Genomic DNA, 18,803 nt, shown 5'->3' on the forward strand with positions numbered 1-18,803 from the left:
ATTTTGACTTGACCCACATCAACTCTTCCCCAACATGGCAGAGTTCAGGGCCAAGAGAAATCATTTCAGCTCATAATTTCTCTTATTTCAATACTTCACTTTCAATAATGAATAGATCATCAAGACAGAAATGCAGTAAGGAAATACTGGACTTGAGCTATACTTTAGATCAAGTTGACCTAACAAATATAAAGAGAACATTCCTTTCAGCACAAGCAGAATGAACATTCTTGTCAAACACACACAAAACAAAACTTTCTCCAGATTGATGTTATAGTCTTTTTTTTTTTTTACAACTCAGCCTCATTTTTTGAAGTATAGTTGATGCACAATATTACATAAGTTACAGGTGTACAACATAGTGATTTAAAATGTGTAAAGTCTATACTCTGTGGTTATTATAAAATATTACCTATATTTCCTGCATCATACAATATATTCTTGTAGCTTATTTTATACATAATAGTTTGTACCTCTTAATCCTCTACCCTTATACTGTCCTTTCCCCCATCCCTGTTCCCACTGGTAACTAGTTCTCTATATCTGTGAGTCTGATTCTTTCTCATTGTCTTCAATTTATTGTATTTTCAGATTTCACATATAAGTAATATTGTATAGCATTTGTATTTCTCTGTCTGAGTTTCACTTAGCATAAAACCCTCCAAGTCCATCCATGTTGTTGCAAATAGCAAAATTTCATTCTTTTTATGGCTAAGTAATATTCCATGGCATTTTCAGAGAATTAGAATAATTTTAAAATTTGTATGGAAATGCAAAGACCATGAATAGCCAAACCAATCTTGAGAAAGAGTAGAGTTAGAGGAATCACACTCCCTGACTTCAAATTTTACTATAAAGCTACAGTAATCAAAACAGTATAAAACTGGCACAAAAACAGACACACAGATCAACAGAACAGAATAGAGAGCCCAGAAATAAACCCACACACCCAGAGTCAACTAATCTTTGACAAAGGAAACAAGAATAGACAATGGAAGAAAGACAGTCTCTCCAATAAGTGGTGCTGGAAAACTGGACTGCTACCTGTAAAAGAATGATATTATAATATTCTCTTAACACCAAATACATAAAAAAAAAAAGAAGTGGATTAAAAACCTAATGTAAGAAGAGAATTCATAAAACTACTAGAGGAAAACATAGGCAGACTATTCTTTTTTGTTTTTTTTTTTAAATTTAAATGCATTTTATTTTTAGACAACCTATACGTGTTTTTTCTCTCAAAAACAATGCCTCCGTTCCAAGTAAATCAACATCAAAATAAATGAAGCTCAAGATGGCATCAGTTCCACTTGTTTTTAAGTCCTGGTGTTGTGTGGATGAAAGCAGTGGCCAGCCAGTTATGACGACAGGTGACAGATCCAAAGTAGCAGCCAAATTTGTTAACATTTTTCCATTTCTAAACCATCCTTAAAGAAAATCATATATGGGGTCACACCATTCTCACGGTAGTCCAGCAAAGCCACCATGCCATCTGGATTCATGTTTTCACTAATAAAGAACTGATAGTTTTTGAAATTAGCAAGGATGTGCTTGATTTGTTCTGCAGCCCCTGTCATAAAAGGTTTTACTCTTTCTGGTCACTGTTCTTCAAGTTTCCCTTTGATTGACTTCATGTAATCTTTGATGTACTTTTTGTAGGCTTATTTTGTGAAGCTGGTTTCCTGCAAGTGATGGCTCATGACAATATCGACATCAGTGATTACTGTGCTTTCGGTACCTTCACCCTCGGGGCCTTCAGCAGAGGCATTTCCACCAATGAGCAAGTCATCAATGTTAACCTCTGTCCTACTGACCATCTTCCCCTCCACCTCCAGACACAGCCCTCCTCAACCTCCCGGATCTTGTAGATGTCGGAGAATATCTCATTATGGCTGATGAGGCCCCAGTAGATGATCATGATGGCGGCTGGAGGGAGACAACGGCGGCACTCTCTTAGCTGGAGATCCGAGCGAGAGTGGTGCCGCTGGAGCGGCGCTTGGAGAGAGGGGGGAGCGGGCAGAAAAGGCAGACTATTTAACATAAATCATAGCAATCATTTTTATCTGCTTCTTAAAGCAGAGGAAATAAAGCCAAAAATAAGCAAATGAGATCTAATTAAAGGCTTCTGCACAGAAAAGATGACCACCAACAAAACCAAAGGACAATACTGAATAGGAGAAAATATTTGTAAGTGATATGACCTATAAGGGGTTAATATGCAAAATATACAAGCAGCTCATACAACTCAAAATTTAAAAAACAATTAAAAAATGAGCACAAGATATGAATAGACTTTTTTTCCCAAAGAAGACAAGCAAATGGCCAACAAGCACTTAAAAGATGATCAACGTCACTAACATCAGGGAAATGCAAATCAAAACCACAATGAGGTATCACCTCACATCTGTCAGAATGGCTGTTATTAAAAAGAACACAAATAATGAATGCTGATGAGGATGTGGAGAAAAGGGACCCCCTCACACACTGGCCAGTGAACATACTGCCTCAACATTGAGATGCCCAGTCCCTGGGGCCCCAGTGAGGACTGTGCCATGGAGTTCCACCCTCCCTCGCCAGCCCGACCTCCTCGCCCCCTTCCTGATACCATTGATCTTACACTGCAGCCCCCCACCCCCCCAACCCCTATCCGTCCCGCTAGCCAGTGAACCAGCCCATCCGAAGAGGGATGGGGCCATCTCAGACAACACCAAGGCAGCCCTCAAGGCCGGCCCTGCTCAAGTCTTTAAGGAGCTGGCTCCGAGGTGGCCCCAGGGCCCCTCTGGAAGCCCCTGAGCCTAGGAAGCCGGTGACAGCCCAGGAGCGCCAGCAGGAGCGGGAGGGGAAGCTGCGGCGGCGGCAGGAGCCGGAGCGCCAGAAGCGTTGGGCCGGGGCCTCTGGGGGGGCCCTCCCCGACCCTCTGGTGGGGCTGGTGCTCAGGCACAATGACCGACGTCTGCGGGAGCGCTAGACTCACATGGCCCGGCCCCCTGCACCCACGACCCCCCTCCCAGCCCTCTCGCCAGCCCCCCAGCACAGCCTGCCTGACCGACTCCCGGCCCCCCAAGCCTGCACCTGCCCCCTCCAGACCGCCACCACCTCCGGCCTCCTGGCCCCACCGCGGGCTGCCGGGGCCCAGCGCCCTGAATGTTCTGCCTTGCTTCCCCTCTGGCCCACCCTGTCCAGATCCTGGGGGCCCCCTCAGCCATCCGTCTCAGAGTCACCGAACGTCAACCTAGTGACCCAGCAGCTGTCCAAGTCGCAGGTGGAGGACCCCTTGTCCCCTGTGTTCTCGGGCACAGCAGAGGGCAGTGAGGCTGGCTAGGGTGTCGGCTTTGACCTGGAGGAATTCCTAAGCCAGTCTTTTCACATGGGCATGGCTGACGGGCCCCAGGATGGCCAGGCCAGCTCTCCCGCTCTTGGCCTCCCTGCTTGCTGACTGGCTTGAGGGCCAAGGCATGATCCCTGCAGACGTTAAGTCCCTGCAGAGTGAGATCCAGATGGACGCCCCCATGCTGCTGGCTGGCCTTCCTGACCTCCAGGAGCCCTGAGGCCCACAGTCTGTGCCTTGCTGCCAGGGGTGGACCCAACTCCAAGGCCGCAGGAACGTTCCCCAGGGCTGCGCCCTGGGCCTGGCCTGGCAGGGGAAGTTCAGCTTGTGTTACTCTGCAGGGTCATCTCAGACCCACCCTGCAGCCTTAAGCAGCCACCTGAGCCACCAGTGAGCCACAGCAGGATTGGAAGAACCCTACTCCCGAGTGGGTGTAAATTGGTGTAGCCACTGTGGAAAGTTGCATGGAGGTTTAAAAACAAAAACAAACAAACAAAAACCATATGATCCAGCAACTCCATTCCTGGGTATATATCTGAAAAAACAAAAATACTAAATTGAAAAGATACATGCATCCCAGTGTTCACAGTAGCAGTATTTACAATAGCCAAGATACAGAAGCAACCTAAGGGTCCATCAACAGACGAATGAATAAAGATGTGGCATATACACACAAAATCACTCTTAGAAAATTTAATAAGATTGAAATCATACCATATTTTCTGAGCACAACTGTATAGGACTAGAATCCAGTAATATAAAGTAAACTAGAAATGTCCAAACATGTGAAAATTAAATAAGAGACTCCTGAACAGAAGAAACACATTTCTGGGTAGAAGAAAAAACAAAAATAGAAATTAAAACATATCTTGAAAGAAATGACAATGGAAACTCAACATAATAAAACCTGTAGGATGCAGTAAAAGCAATTGTAAGAGAGAAGCTTATCACAATAAATGTCTACATCAAGAAACAAGACCTCAAATTAACAACTTAACTTTCATCATAAAGGGCCAAAAAAAAAAAAAAAAAAAGTAACAAACTAAGCACAAATTTAGCAGAAGTAAAGAACTAAAAAAGATCACAGCAGAAGTAAGAGACCAGAAAAAAATAGAAAAGATCAATGAAACTAAGATCTGGTTTAATTGAAAATATTTATTAAATTGACTAAACTTTAAGTATAATAACTAAAATGAGAGAGAGAAGACTCAGATAAATAAAATCAACAATGAAAGAAGAAGCATTACAATAATACCACAGAACTGCAATGATCATAAGAGACTATGAGAGTTATACACCAACAAGCTGGTTAAGCTAGAAGAAATGGATAGATTCCTGGAATCATACAATTAACCAAGATTAAACCATGAAGAAACAAAAAAATCTAAACAGATTAATAATGACTAAGGAAACTTAATCATCATTAAAGATCTCCCAACAAAGAGAAGTCCACGACCAGATGTCTTCACTGGTGAATTCTATCAAAAATTTAAAGAAGAATTACCACCAATTCTCAAACTTTAAAAAAATAAAGTGGAGTGAACATTCCCAAACTCATTTAATAAGGCCAGCATAATCTCAATACTAACGTCAGATAGAGTAAGTACAAGGAAGCCAATTCCTAGCCAGAACAATTAGGAAAGAAAAAAGGACCTGAATTGGAAAGAAAGAAGTAAACTGGCTTTGTTTGCAGATGATATTATCTCATATATAAAAATCATAAAAATCCCACCAAAAGACAATTAGTACTAATAAACAAATGTTAAAATTGCAGAGTTGAAAGTCAGCACACAGAATCAACTGCATTTTTATACCCTAACAGTGAGTCATCTGAAAAAGACACAAATAAATGGAAAGATATCTTGTGTTCATGGATTGGAAGAAATAATATTGTTAAAATGTTCATACTACCCAGTCATCTATAGATTCAATGAACCCTTTATCAAAAATTCCAATGGCATGTTTCACTGAAACAGAAAAAAAAATCCTAAAGTTGGTGTGGAGCCACAAGAGACCTGAATAGCCAAAGCAATCATGAAAGAAGAACAAAGCTGAAGGCATCACACTTTTTTTCAAACAGTATTTAAAAACTGTACTATTTGAAATACTGTGGTACTGGCCACATAGACCAATGGAACAGAATGGAGAACTCAGAAGGAAATCCTCTCATATGTGATCGAGTAATATTTGACAGTGGAGCCAAGTTTACTTAGTGGGGAAAGATAGTCTATTCAATCAATGGTGTAGAGAAAACTGGATAATCAGATATAAAAGAATAAAATCAAAGCCCTATATTATACCACTCCAAAATGAACTTGCAATGGATTAAATATTTATATATGACATGAAACTCTAAAATTTCTAAAGTAAAAGAAAGAGAAAGCTTTTTGACTTCTGTATTGCCAGTGATTCTTTTGGATATGACACCAAAAGGAAAGGCAACAAAAACAGGAATAAATAGGGAGGCTATATATTAAAAAAAAAAAAAAAAGCCTGCACATTGATACAACCAAAAAAGTAAAAGGCAAACTATGAATGGGAGAAAATTTTGGAAAAGCATGTATCTGATAAGGGTTTAATATCCAAAATATATATGGAACTCATATAATTCAAATGCAAATAAAATAATCTATTTTTAAGATGCCAGAGGAACTGAATAGCCATTTTTTCCAAAGACTATATACAAATTGCCCAGATTTGAAGCCTCTAAAAAGAAACATCATTAATCATCAGGGAAATGCAAATCAAAACCACAATAAGAAATCTTATCTATCACCTCTTACCTGTTAGAATAGCTACTATAAAATTCGGGAGATGAGTGTTGGCTAGGATGTGATGAAAAAGAACACTTGTGCTTCGTTAATGGAAATATAAACTTTTGCAATCATTGTCTGGAAAAGAGTATGGATATTCCTCAAAAAAAATTAAATATACAGCTATCATATAATGCAGCTAAAAGTGTTCTGTACCTCAATTTCTGATGTGTGTGTGTGTGTGTGTGTGTGTGTGTGTGTTTACAAGCAACTCTATCCCAGCTAGATGTCCTACAATTCAACTCATTTCTGACTACCTATCAAGAGATAGCCTCAGATTCCACTGGTTAAGAGCACAGACCCACCAGACCTTCCTCCACTTTAGATGCCAATACTAGCTGCTATTTTCACTTGTGCTCCTGATTGGAGGGTCCCATAACTCCTCCACTCCTTGTGTTTAATCAATTTGCTAGAGTGGCTCACAGAACTCAGGAAATTCATTAGATGACTGGTTTATTACAAAAAAATTAAATAATAAAAATCAATAGCCAGATGAAGAGAACAAAGGAGCTTCTGTCCTCATGGAGTTTGGGGCCCACATAGTGTGGTGGTAATGGATGCCTTCTGGTTTCCCAACTTGGAAGCTTTCCAAACCCCCTACTTTGGAGTGTTCATGGAGGTTTTTTTACACAGGCACTATTGATTAAATAATTGGCTATTGATGATTGATTCCATTTCCAGCCCCTCTCCCCACCCAGAAATCAGGGAGTAGGACTGAAAGTTCCAACCTTCTATTTGTAGTTTGTTCCCCAAGCAACCAACCCCCCATCTTTAAGAGTTTTCAAAAAGTCACCTTATTAACATAAATTTATTTGTGATTGAAGGGTGCTTGTTATGAACAAGACACCCATTTCACCTTTATGGCTCTGAAGCCTTTTCAGGAACTGAGGACAAGAGATCAAATATTATCACAAAAGGAGTTCCCATCTTTTGGGAGCTGTGAGCTAGGAACAAGGACAAAGACAAAATCTATATAAGGAAGACATTTTAGTCATCTGAATGATCTTGCATATATATGTTTCTATCAGCTTTATTCATAATTGCCAGACTTTGAAGTAACAAAAATAGCCTTCACTATGAGAATGGGAAAACTGGTAAATCCAAACAATGGAATATCATTCAGCACTTTAAAAAACTATCAAGCCATGTAATGTTATGGAGGAAACTTCAATGCATAGTACTAAGTGAAATAAGTCAATCTGAAAAAGCTACAAACTGTATGATTTTAATTACATGATATTCTGAAAAAGGCAAAAATATGGAGACAACAAAAAAGATGAGTGGTTACCATGAGTTATGGGGAGGAGAGGGAATGGTAGGTGGACCATAGAGAATTTTTAAAGCCATCAAACTACTTTTTATAACAATGCAATAATGGATACTTTTCAATATATATTTTTCAAATTCATAGCATGTACTACACCAAGAGTGACCCCTAATGTAAACTGTGGATATTGAGTGATAATGATGCATCAATGTAGATTTATCAATTGTAACAAATATACCACTATGGCGGGGAATGTTGATAATGGGAGAAGATACACATGTGAGGGGGACAGTGATTATATGGGAAATCTCTATACTTTACATTATATTTTGCTAAAGTCTCTGAAAAGAAAGTCTATTATTTTAATTTAAAAATATGGTGAAGAAATCAACAGAAATGTATTGTGATATTTGTATTATGCTGTACAAGGCGGTGGGAGTCCTCCACTTGGCAGCAAAGTGGAAGAGGAAGAGATTAATGAGTCAAAGTGAAAGTAGTAATTGCTTCTGGGGATGTACCTTAGGAAAGGAAGCAATCATTTTGGAGGATAAAAATACCATAGCTTAATAAAATAAAATTTAAAATCTAAAAGGTAACTAGAATAATAAATTGCCAAACATATGAAAATGTGCTCTGTTTATTCAGAAAATAAATTGTATTCTGGAATTCAATAAAAACCTAATTAAGCTTGATTTTTGTTGGGCTTCATAGTTGTTGCAAATAAAGTTATTTATCAATTGTTCTTTGAGGTCCAGAGAGCTCTTAGTTGCTGGAGGTATCTGAGACCCTAATTTCTTAAAGCATAATAATTGTATACATGGTTTTTAAGAAATTTTGAAAATGTCCAAAATGCTAATGAAATTTGCACATTTATTCAAGATCAGATTAACAAACTAAAGCACAGTAATATCTGCTCATTCCCTAATAAGTTATTCAGAAGTTTCCACTAATTTACTTTTAGATATAACCTGTATAAAGTTATTTTGTAGTTGCCCTTTCTAGTTCCTCCAGAGATTGGTCACACTCACAAATTTTTTTTTTTAATTAAAAAACAATAAAGCCATAAAGCCCCTTTTTTAGCAAAGAGCTTAAGTCCAAACTTTGTATTCTATCAATGTCTCCACCAGAAGAAGAGTTCAAAGAAAATGAAACAAACAAATGAAACAACAACAAAAATTATTTCATACCATGAACAATTAATTATTATAGAAATCCCTTTATAGTCCAAGACCTTTCACAATGCAACATCTTGCTGTTTCTTTGCAGTTAGTGGATACACTTTTACTCTGATTCTGATATCTATCCCCACTGCTCTGAATTTGACATGTCTGTTTCATTACTTAAAGAAATTGTGACTCTTAATCAGAAGGTCCATTAACTGATGATTAAATTGTTAAACATTGATTCATCCTCTGCTACTTTATTGACTCATCTGCCAGTCCCCTGAGATTTATTTTCTTACCATTTGGATATTCACCGGTAACATTTCTAACCTCCAGATGCCAAAAGTGCTTTGTAAGTCTGCCACTTATTTTATTGTAGTGTTTGTTCTTTTACTCAATTGAGTGACTTGATAGTTTTCCTTTTTTTTTGGCAAAAAACATCACCAACTGCATGTGGAGATTTTTGCATTTAACTTACAGTAACTCCACCAAAGGGGAAATGTTTTTCCCACATGGTTTCTTTTCCAGGGGAAGATAAGTTTTGTCTTGTTTAACTGCAATCTTTTGGTATAGTTTTCCTCAGTGGTTCTGTGTTGAAGGAAAAATAAATAATTCAGAGTATGCATCACCCCAAAACTTAACAGCTCAGTTTTGAGCTCAAAATATGATCTTTTATAGCAAGTGCAAAATTGGAAAAACTCAACCCTCCAGTTGATAAACCAAAGAATTCTAGATACTAGATACTCTCCAATTAAAAAAAAAAAAGAAAAAGAAAAGAAAAACTGAGCCAGCAAATTAGAAGTTAAGAAAATTGCTACTTGCCTTTTTTCTTGCTTTGCAAAAATCTCTGCCTAAGAATCCTGTTATTGAAGGGATTCAGCTTTCATCCTGAAGTTATGAGATTTTCTTTGTCATTTAGTATTTCTGAAGTAACATAGAATCATATGCTATGGTTATCACAGAAAATAAACATAGTCTGGATATTCTAATCTTGTTAGAAGAATCACCAAAAAGGAAATGAAGGACTGGAATTCCACAGATTTTGTTTTTAAAAGTATAACTTTTTTCAAGCTTTATAGGGATATAACATATATAACATTGCAAGTTCAATGTGTACAATGAGATAATTTGATATATGTTTGTATTGAGAAAATTTTAACACAGTAAGGTTAGGTAACACTTTCTTTACCTCACATAATTACCAGTTTGCTGTTGTTGTTATGGTGAGAATGTTAAAGCTATACTCTCATAATAAGCCCCCCATGGTTCTTTAAACAAGGGCAAGGTCATTTCCAGGATCTAGGATAAGATGGAAACCTCTCTGCTGATGGAATGACAATGAAGGGGACTCCATGCAGTAAACAGACATTTATTCTAACTAGGGTGTAAGGAAGACAAGTAAAAAGAAAAAAAAAGGGGGGGGGATGGAAGATGGTGCAAAGGTACAAAAGAGCTGGAGACAGAGAAAACAGTGGGGAATTAAATTTAATCCAAACCAAATAGGGAATTTTGTTGGCTTCTTTATTCTTCATGAAAGAACTCTAGATCATGGTCTAGGATATTATCTTTGGAATAAATGAAACTTGTGCCTTCCCAAGCTTCATTAGAAAGAATTGTTTCAATTTATTTTGTATACTTAAAAATGTATTTGGTGGAGCTCTGCAAGCAATTGCTTCATAAGTTCCCTGGTCTATTTCAAATACAATATACAGTATTGCTGGAAAGTATTAAGTATGTCAATTATACTGCCCACGTATTTCCCTTTGATGTTTACAATAACCAAGGGGAAATTGATGCAAGGGAAGAAATACAGATAATAATAAATTTCTTCTTAATATATGTCTTTCTGAGAGATATTGTGGACACAAGCTATAAATTACTATACCGATTTAAAGTTACAAAATTAAAAACTAGTAGGCAGCAAGTGGAGATTTCTGCCACATAGACTGTATGGCAGAAATAAATAGCTTCTCACAATGGGGACAGTCCCATTTAGACGAAATACTTTCTTTTTTTTTTTTCTTTTTTTTTTTTTTTCTTCATTTCACACAGTAATGTTGTCATGACCTTCATCCAGACCGGAAGTTTGGTAACACTTTCATTTATGTCTCCTCTTTATGGGAATAAAGTATTCTAACCTTGAAATCTCAGTTCTTATGTGAAAAATAACTTTTTAGATACTTCAAACATTTATCTTTGTAGCAACAAATGTTCCAATATGAATACAAATCATTAGCTTTCAAACACAGCAATAAATAACTTGAAACCAGATGACACGTGTCCTTCTACGCACACAGTTCACTGTCAATTCTCAGGAACAGTTTACATAATCTTAAATGGCACTATGATTATATATGTTCCTTATTAAGCTGTGCATAACTAACTTGGGGCTTCACAGCTGTGTGCCAGCAACTCTAAGCATTTCTTGACTCAGCTATAACTTTTGATATACTTCTTATCATCAATATTAATACAAATATTTTTAAAATCATCAACTTCATCCATTTATACATTTATTTCACAAAAAGTCCTTGAACAACTACTATTTGCCAGATACTTCCCTAGGCCCAGCAGATATTTTAAAAAATATTACACCTGCTATCCTCTGCCCTTAAAAGACTCACTCCTTATTCAAATAAGGAAAACAAATGTGAAAACATATTTTAATTCAAAGTAACGTCTGCTGTGAGACCATGTTGTTAGGACTAGACTGTGTGTGTGTGTGTGTGTGTGTGTGTGTTGACATATGTAAGCTCATTGTCTTAATTTGGGTTGCCCCAAAAACAGACGCTAAGCAGGGATTTGGGTTCAAGTAATTGTCAAAGAGGTGATCACAGAAAGTCCTCTGAATGGCTGCTTTGTATGGGAGCTCTACTCAGTGCTCTCTATGGGCTAAAGCAGTGGCTTTCAGATGTTAGAGCACCTCAGAGCTACTGAGGGAACCACAGTAGATGGCAGGGCCCGCATCCAGAGCTTCTTATTCAGTAGGTCTCTGGTGGAGTCCGAGGACTTGCATTTTCATAAATTCCTACCTGATGCCGAGCCTGGGGTCTTGAGACTGGATTTGAAGAACTGATGACCTAGAGGATGTGAGTAGGTGACAATAACATAAGCTACATGTACACATATTCAAGTATTTTTGATGTCTTTAGTCTTATTCAAATATCACTGTTTTCTCATATTATCAACCATTCATTTCATCAACAACTGAATTTGTTAGGTTTCACTCATGCATAAACTTGGAACGGCCTTGCTCTCTCATTAACTAATTTTTAACCAGGTGACTATATCGAGGTGGTTAATTAGAAAATACCTGACAGGTATGCACTTACTAATATAACTTAATTTAATTTAATTCTATTTTATTTTATATTGGGGGGTATGCCTGTAGCTATAAAGTATATACTTATCATTAATTTGAAAGGAGCTTGTGCAAAGGTTATTGCACAAACAGATGTCCTCTGGGATAATTCATGTGAAATAGCTTTTGGTGCTAGATCAGGATGTGTGAGGAGTAAAAGTGTGTGTGTGTGTGTTAATGATCTGTGCCCATACAGCAAGAATAACTATATTTGTTTATAAATATTTGATAAAATTCTTTCAAGTACGAAACCAGAATTTTTCTGTGCACCAAGCGAAGTATTTCCATGAGGTTCATGGAGCTGGAATAAAAAGAAAATTCTCGTAAGTCAGCTTGGTTAACAACAACAATGAGAACAAACTAGCTGTATACCTTACTGCCTCTGAATAAACAATGTTTTGTGGAGAATTCTTTTTCTTCAGTTCTTGCCTGTGTCTACACTACAGGTAAAAAAGCCATTTATGGAGGGACATTTTTAAAATCAAATGAATGTTTGTACTTACGTGGGGAGCAGAGTAACAAAGAAATGCACTGAACTGCAGGACAGTATTTATTCCCACAGAGCACACATGCAATTTTCTATTCTGAATGCATATTTAAATCCACATAAAAAATTCTACTCAGTGTCCTATTTTCCAAGGACACTGAGTAGAATTACGTAAACTGACTGAAAAGAGATGAACTCTACTACAGCATGTACCCTGGGCCTTTAAAGGCATCAGAATTAAGAAAGCTGAGTGATGCCACTAGCTGCGTAATCTTTTCATTCTGATGCATAAGTTTAGATGGCAAGGATCAGAGAGAACTATACAAAGTCTCTCTCTTCACTGAGGATTCAATTACCTCAGTAAGACTGAGACATGCATGGGGACAGCATATGGTAAATGAAACGCCTGAACAAGAATGCCCTGTCTCTAAACTTCACTGTGCTTTATCCCTTAAAATTCAAAGGTTAAGAAGCTAAAGACTAAAATAAATTTTCTCTTATTAGAGACATTTAAATAATGCAATTTAAGTATCTAGCCTGAAAAAAAAACTTCTTCAGGGTCAACTTATACTTACTAATAAAACTTTTCTCCCCAAATCTGTCTTATTGTTAAATCTATTTTTGCCTACAAGATGGACTCTTCCTTTTTGCTGAAATCCCAGATATTCCAATGCTGTAGTTTTTAACAAGGAGTTAAATTCCAATTCAGCCCCATGCTTCAAACCCTGTATTATTTAAGAGTAGCCTTTGTGATTTGCCACACATTTTCTAGTTTTAACAGGATTCAACTTGACAGGGTTTTAAAAGCTGGGTATATAGGGAACAACACTGGTCCTTCATTAAATACTGAAAAATTACCACCAGGATAGAGAGGAGGAGTATGGGGGGGAGAAAGCAAAACTTGTGATTTAACACATAGACTCATTCAACAATTACCAACCCCTGTTCTGCCCTGGTTGCTGTGAATCATTCAGGGTGCATCATCTTATTCAATTCAAACAGAAGCGCTCTGGGATTGTTATTATCACCTCACAGTACATTCATTAATGTGTTCATGCCCCTCAAACCACCTCCTCTCTCAAACACTCTCTTCCTACACATCCCACCTCCACCGCCTGCCCTCTCAGCCTGACAAAGGTCAGCTGGGGCTTCAAGGCCCATTGCAAGTCTCCTTTTCATCATAAAACATTCTTACATCTTCTGCTTCCCAATGTGAATCATTCTCTACTCTCAGAGCAGTGAACATGGTTTATAGTTTCAAATCTGTATTTCAGTGCTTGTCACTTTGATTATAGTCTACTGCATATGTACCTGCTCCTCCACAAATTCTACAAATTATTAGAAAGAATACTAAAAATCTATTCCTATTTTTTATTAGCCAGGATGGAAGAAAAAGTATCCATGGACTCTTCTTTGAAATTCAGTTCTGCTCAGTTCAGTCAGTATTTGTAAAGTACCTACTGTTGCCCAAGAAATTGAGATAATCCCAATAATTCAAAGATGGATTAATATTGAGAATTTAGGATAAGAGTGACAGATATGTATGCAGGATATTTCATACAACAGAAATATGGTGTTTTCCTGATCAAGAAGTGTTATATAGCCCAACACAAAATAATATGGTAGATTCTGGATTGAAAGAGGGAGGATCTTTATCAAGACTAAGTACCAGGAGGCATAGGAAGGAAAAAGAGGTCACTCTTGGTAGAATATGGGCCTGAGCCTGGACAACCTTCTGAACCCAGAAAGTATGTCTCTGTGTGTGTATGTCTACTGGAAGAGCTGTGTACTAAGCTTCACAAAGATTTTACAGCTAAATACAAACATCCCCCAATGATAAACTACCACCTGGTCAATGAAATCATGATAGTCCTAGGCCACTGCAATGCTGTTATACGCTGGAGAATGAACATAGTAGGTAACCAGTTTGCCAGGTTTTAGGAACGATGACCCTCTGAGGCTGATTCAGTGTAGCCTGCCCTGGTGACCAGACCATTTCTGCATTGTCGCTCAAGGCAAACCTGTTGTGTAGCTATTCCTTGCTCCATTTTGCAGGGTTTTCCCCCTCATCTAAATAAGTACCCTGAAGCTTTGGTGGTAGAAAGTCTGATGATAGCAAAAGTCAGAGTAACAATCATTTAATTTGAACTGGGAAAATTTCAAACCAACCAGCAGTGAACTGAGAAAAATTTACAGACTTTTATTAGTCATTCAGCCAGACCTGTAAATTTTAAATGCTATCAAACATTTGTCCAATGCTATTTCTAAAATCCTTAGTCAAATGCAAAAATTTCTAAAAGCCTTTAAAAATACATGTTCTGTTATGGACCAGTAGTATCCATGAGTGGCCCCCATCTTTCTTCCTCTGACATCCAGACTAGGCTCAAATTTGCCTCCTTTATCCTTCCCCCTAACCCTACTCCCATCCAGTCATTTTCTATCATTGCTAACTGTATCTTTTATTTTCCTTTTAAACAGAGAGGTACAAAACATTGAGAAAGTAGGGAAAGGGAAATAAAATTATAGTAGAGTAGTAAAAAAGAGAGAGAGAGCAATATAAAGTTAAGATGTACATGGCCTAGAGCTAGCTAGGACTATTTTTTTCGGGGGGTGGGGGGAAGTCATGAAGAAAGAGGCACCAGGAATAAAAAAAATAAATGCAAAAAGAATGAGATTTTCAAATGAGGACTGCATATCCCCTTCACTATGTTTCAGTAACATGTGCAAAGAATTATATTGTTTTCAAACTTATGTTTTAATCAATGGACTATTTTTTTTCAACCAAAGAAGTACTTTGAGCCTGAACTATATGGGTCCTGATTTCAATAGAGCTGAATGTCGCCTGCTGTTCCATATGGAATATATGGCCTCAGTCCACAGGCTGACCCTAATGTAGAGCTGAAGGACTTCCAGTGAGGTCTTTAAAAAGAGAACGGGACAACTGGTAATAGTTTTGTTTACTGGGCAACTGAATTCATTGTTGACCCTTAAAAAATGATACCATTTATTCTACCAGAAAGTCTTATATATTAGTAGAATTCTGGTAATACAAAACTGAAAACTAACTCAAAATATGGCACTACTGAAAACATAATCAGTAATCAAGATATTTAGGACTGATTTAATAAAATGTATTACACATTCCTTGAAGAGATGGATAGAAAGAGCGCTAAATAGGTATATGCTGTTCTATCTAGTTTTAGGGCCACCATATACCACTGAAACTTAATTTAAACAGCCAAATATGCTATAAAATTTTAATATATACTAATGCTTATGTTCTTTGATGGGGTCTAAGGTCTACTGATTTTTAAACAATACTTTAATTCATGTTCATTTTGACCTCCAGATATATATGCCATGCATGTTAAACTTTTTTACTTCATAATCAGAGATGTTTTGTCTACCTTTGTATCCCCAGTGGCTATTTCCATGCATGACATTGTAAATATTTGGGAAGATATTTGGTTTATAAGTGAATGAGTAAGTAAATAAACACTCCCTCACTGTATTTTTCTAAAGTGAACGGTAGTAACTGAGTGGACTCATAAGTGGCCCTTGTTCAGATTACAGCCTCTTGTACACAGACAGCCTGAAGGCTGTGTGTGGCAGTGAAAGAAATACTTGCTTATTCGGTGGTGGTGTAAGATTTTTGAAGGTATCTTGTACAACATTGGCTCAGATGCCATGCATCTGATGCTTGAAATTATGTCTGTGATGCAACAAATTTAATTCTCTAAATTACCTCTGGTAACTAACTTAAAGATCCTAGGCAATGAGGTATCAGGGGTCTGAACACCCCCACACATCTGGCTGGAGGGGGCCACACTTGTACTGAACTTTTCATAGGACCAATCACTTGCTCTGGCTAAAGCTTCAATATTCTCCAGGCCTAGGGGTCTCCTGAATTTGGCTTTCCTATACAGTTCTTGCAAAAAGCTGGCATCTAAACACAGACTGCTGGTGTCCAAGTACCCCAGTTTTTTCTTCACTGGCAAAGTTACCTTCAGATTTGTTCCATGAGAACAGAGCTACATAGAAGCAAAATTTCTCCCCTTCCTGAAACAACCCACAGCATGAGCAACAGAATACTCTGGTTCTAGAATTTATCTCCCCAGCTATACAGAGATACAAGAAGTGATTTGCCTCTTCTTTTTCTTAATGCTGGCTTTATAAAAGTTCCCACTAATGCCTGTTCTCCAGAATGTATCTTGTGTCATTGTGAACTGCGTCTCAGTGTGTCAAGCACTGCTGTAAGGTAGATGGTGATTTCAAAAAACATTCTTGCATGACAAAGTCTTCCCTTAGACATAAGGGTTCCCCATTGTACTTTCCCCTGGACAGGGCTGGTTAGGGGAGGGGACAGGTAGAGCATTATCTTTTAAAATAAAACTCTTGGGGAGAAGTTGCTCCTTTACTATGAGTTGAGTCTTTTAAATCATTATTTTCCTCCAGGAGCAGGCAATTCAGTCCACATGAGGACATTCAGAAAGAGATATCTGATCACTATTCTCTAATTGGGTCTTTAAAATAATAGTCTATGATGAGTAGCCCCAACCCAGAGGAGTTAAATGCATTGATCAGTGCCACTATGTTAGGATTTGAATTTGAATCTATCTGACTCTAACTTTGATTTTTCCACTTCTTTGTAATGGGCAGCACTTAAGATTATACAGTCAGTCATTATACAAATAACGATCATTGATTTCTGAAATATCAAGGGTATTTTCCCCATGAGAACAAGATCTGTCATTTATTGTTATTGGAATAGAAAATGGCACATACGGTAGGTGTCCATTAATATATGTAAAGTTATTGAATACATATATAAAATTATGCATGAAATCTCTGGTGTATACTATTTTAACACTAGTGAAAATTTCAGTGATTAAAAGACTTTTTGTTTAGATATTGATCACAGAGGTAATTTGGTACAGCAGACAGAGTGTATCTTCTGAATTAGAAAGATGCTTCAAGTTCTTTCTCAAACCTTTACCAGGTGAGCAGGTTTTTAACCATTCTAATGCTAATTTTCCTAATAATGTGCCTGTCTTTAAGGGGTTTGTTTTACTTATGCTGGGCTGGACCAGTGTGCATCAAACTTCAATGTGTATAGACATTCATCTATGGGGCTTGTTAAAATGCAGGTGCTAATTCAGGAGGTCTTGGGTGGAGCCTGAGAGTCTCCATTTCTAACACACGTTCAGTTGACACTGACACTGCCAGGTTTGGGACCATATTCTCCAGCAAGGAGTAGGGAGGGGCTCATCCTCAGCAACACTGACATCATGGCCCAGCTAAGTCTTTGTCACGGAGCCCTGTGCCTGCACTGCAGGATGGTTAGTAGCACCCCTGGCACAGTTCCTGGCACATAACAGAAACCAGAGGAATATTTGGTCATTTATTTTTCCCATATTCAGCTTTGACTTGGGGGAGGTCAGGAAGTTCAGGCTGATGGTCACCTCTAGGATGGTAGTATCCTCTAGAACATGAGTCAGCAAACGACCACTCAGGCCAAATCTAGACTCCACAGATTTTGTAAATAAAGTTGTATTGGATCTCATTCACAGCCATTAGTTTACCAATTTTCTATGGCTGCTTTTGCACTAAAATGGCAGAGTTGAATACTTTCAGCAGAATCTGTGCAGTTCACAAAATCTAAAGTATTTATTACTTGATCCTTAACAGAAAAACATATCAAGTCCTTTTTTGGGTTTTTTTTTTTGGTTTTTTTTTTTTTGGTTTTTGGTTTTTGGTTTTTTTGTGTGTAGTATATTTTACTCCCATAAAATAAACCGCATTTTTTCATATTGGCCGAAAAGTAAAGCAATAATATTGTACGAAATGTTATACACAGGATAGGTTGTGCATAGCAGTTTCATAAACACCATTTCATCCACGAGAGAAACTATTCTAAAACTGATATTCACACTTTTTTTTTAATAATAATAGTGTGTTAGAAACATGCAGTGTGGCATTTAGTATATACATTCCTTTGCTCGCAAGCAAAAAATCCTAATCGCTTCTTATATAACATATTTTATTTTAAACCCTAAACTCTAAAAACACTGTTGTGGTATTACTAACAACTGCTTTTTTATAAAATTAGTTTGACATTTTGATATATATATACATCCTTTCAGTCTTTTTAATGTTAACAATGCTAAACTTAAAAAATAACAAGCTTATAGTAATGTTAAAATGTCATATCCAGTCAAACATTTGCGTATGTCCTTGCAACTGGTGGAAATACTTTTAGTGAAAGACGTCAAATTTGTGGAGATTCCTTTGAAATCAAAAGAGCTTTCTTTAATTCGGTAGTTTCCTTTTCTGTCTTCTCTTTCTCTCCCTTTCTTTAGCGCGCACGACCTTCTAGGGTAACCC

The 18,803-nt window shown here is 37.5% G+C and overlaps 2 pseudogenes; one reads left to right on the forward strand and one right to left on the reverse strand.

The window, feature by feature from the left end:
- Positions 1-1,241: 1,241 nt before the first annotated feature.
- Positions 1,242-1,918, reverse strand: LOC105088261 (translationally-controlled tumor protein-like; annotated as a pseudogene).
- A 580-nt stretch (positions 1,919-2,498) lies between these two features.
- On the forward strand, positions 2,499-3,548 carry LOC135323386 (mitogen-activated protein kinase 7-like; annotated as a pseudogene).
- Positions 3,549-18,803: the final 15,255 nt, after the last annotated feature.

This window comes from Camelus dromedarius, chromosome 18, assembly GCF_036321535.1.
Source record: "Camelus dromedarius isolate mCamDro1 chromosome 18, mCamDro1.pat, whole genome shotgun sequence".
Classification (NCBI taxonomy): domain Eukaryota; kingdom Metazoa; phylum Chordata; class Mammalia; order Artiodactyla; family Camelidae; genus Camelus; species Camelus dromedarius.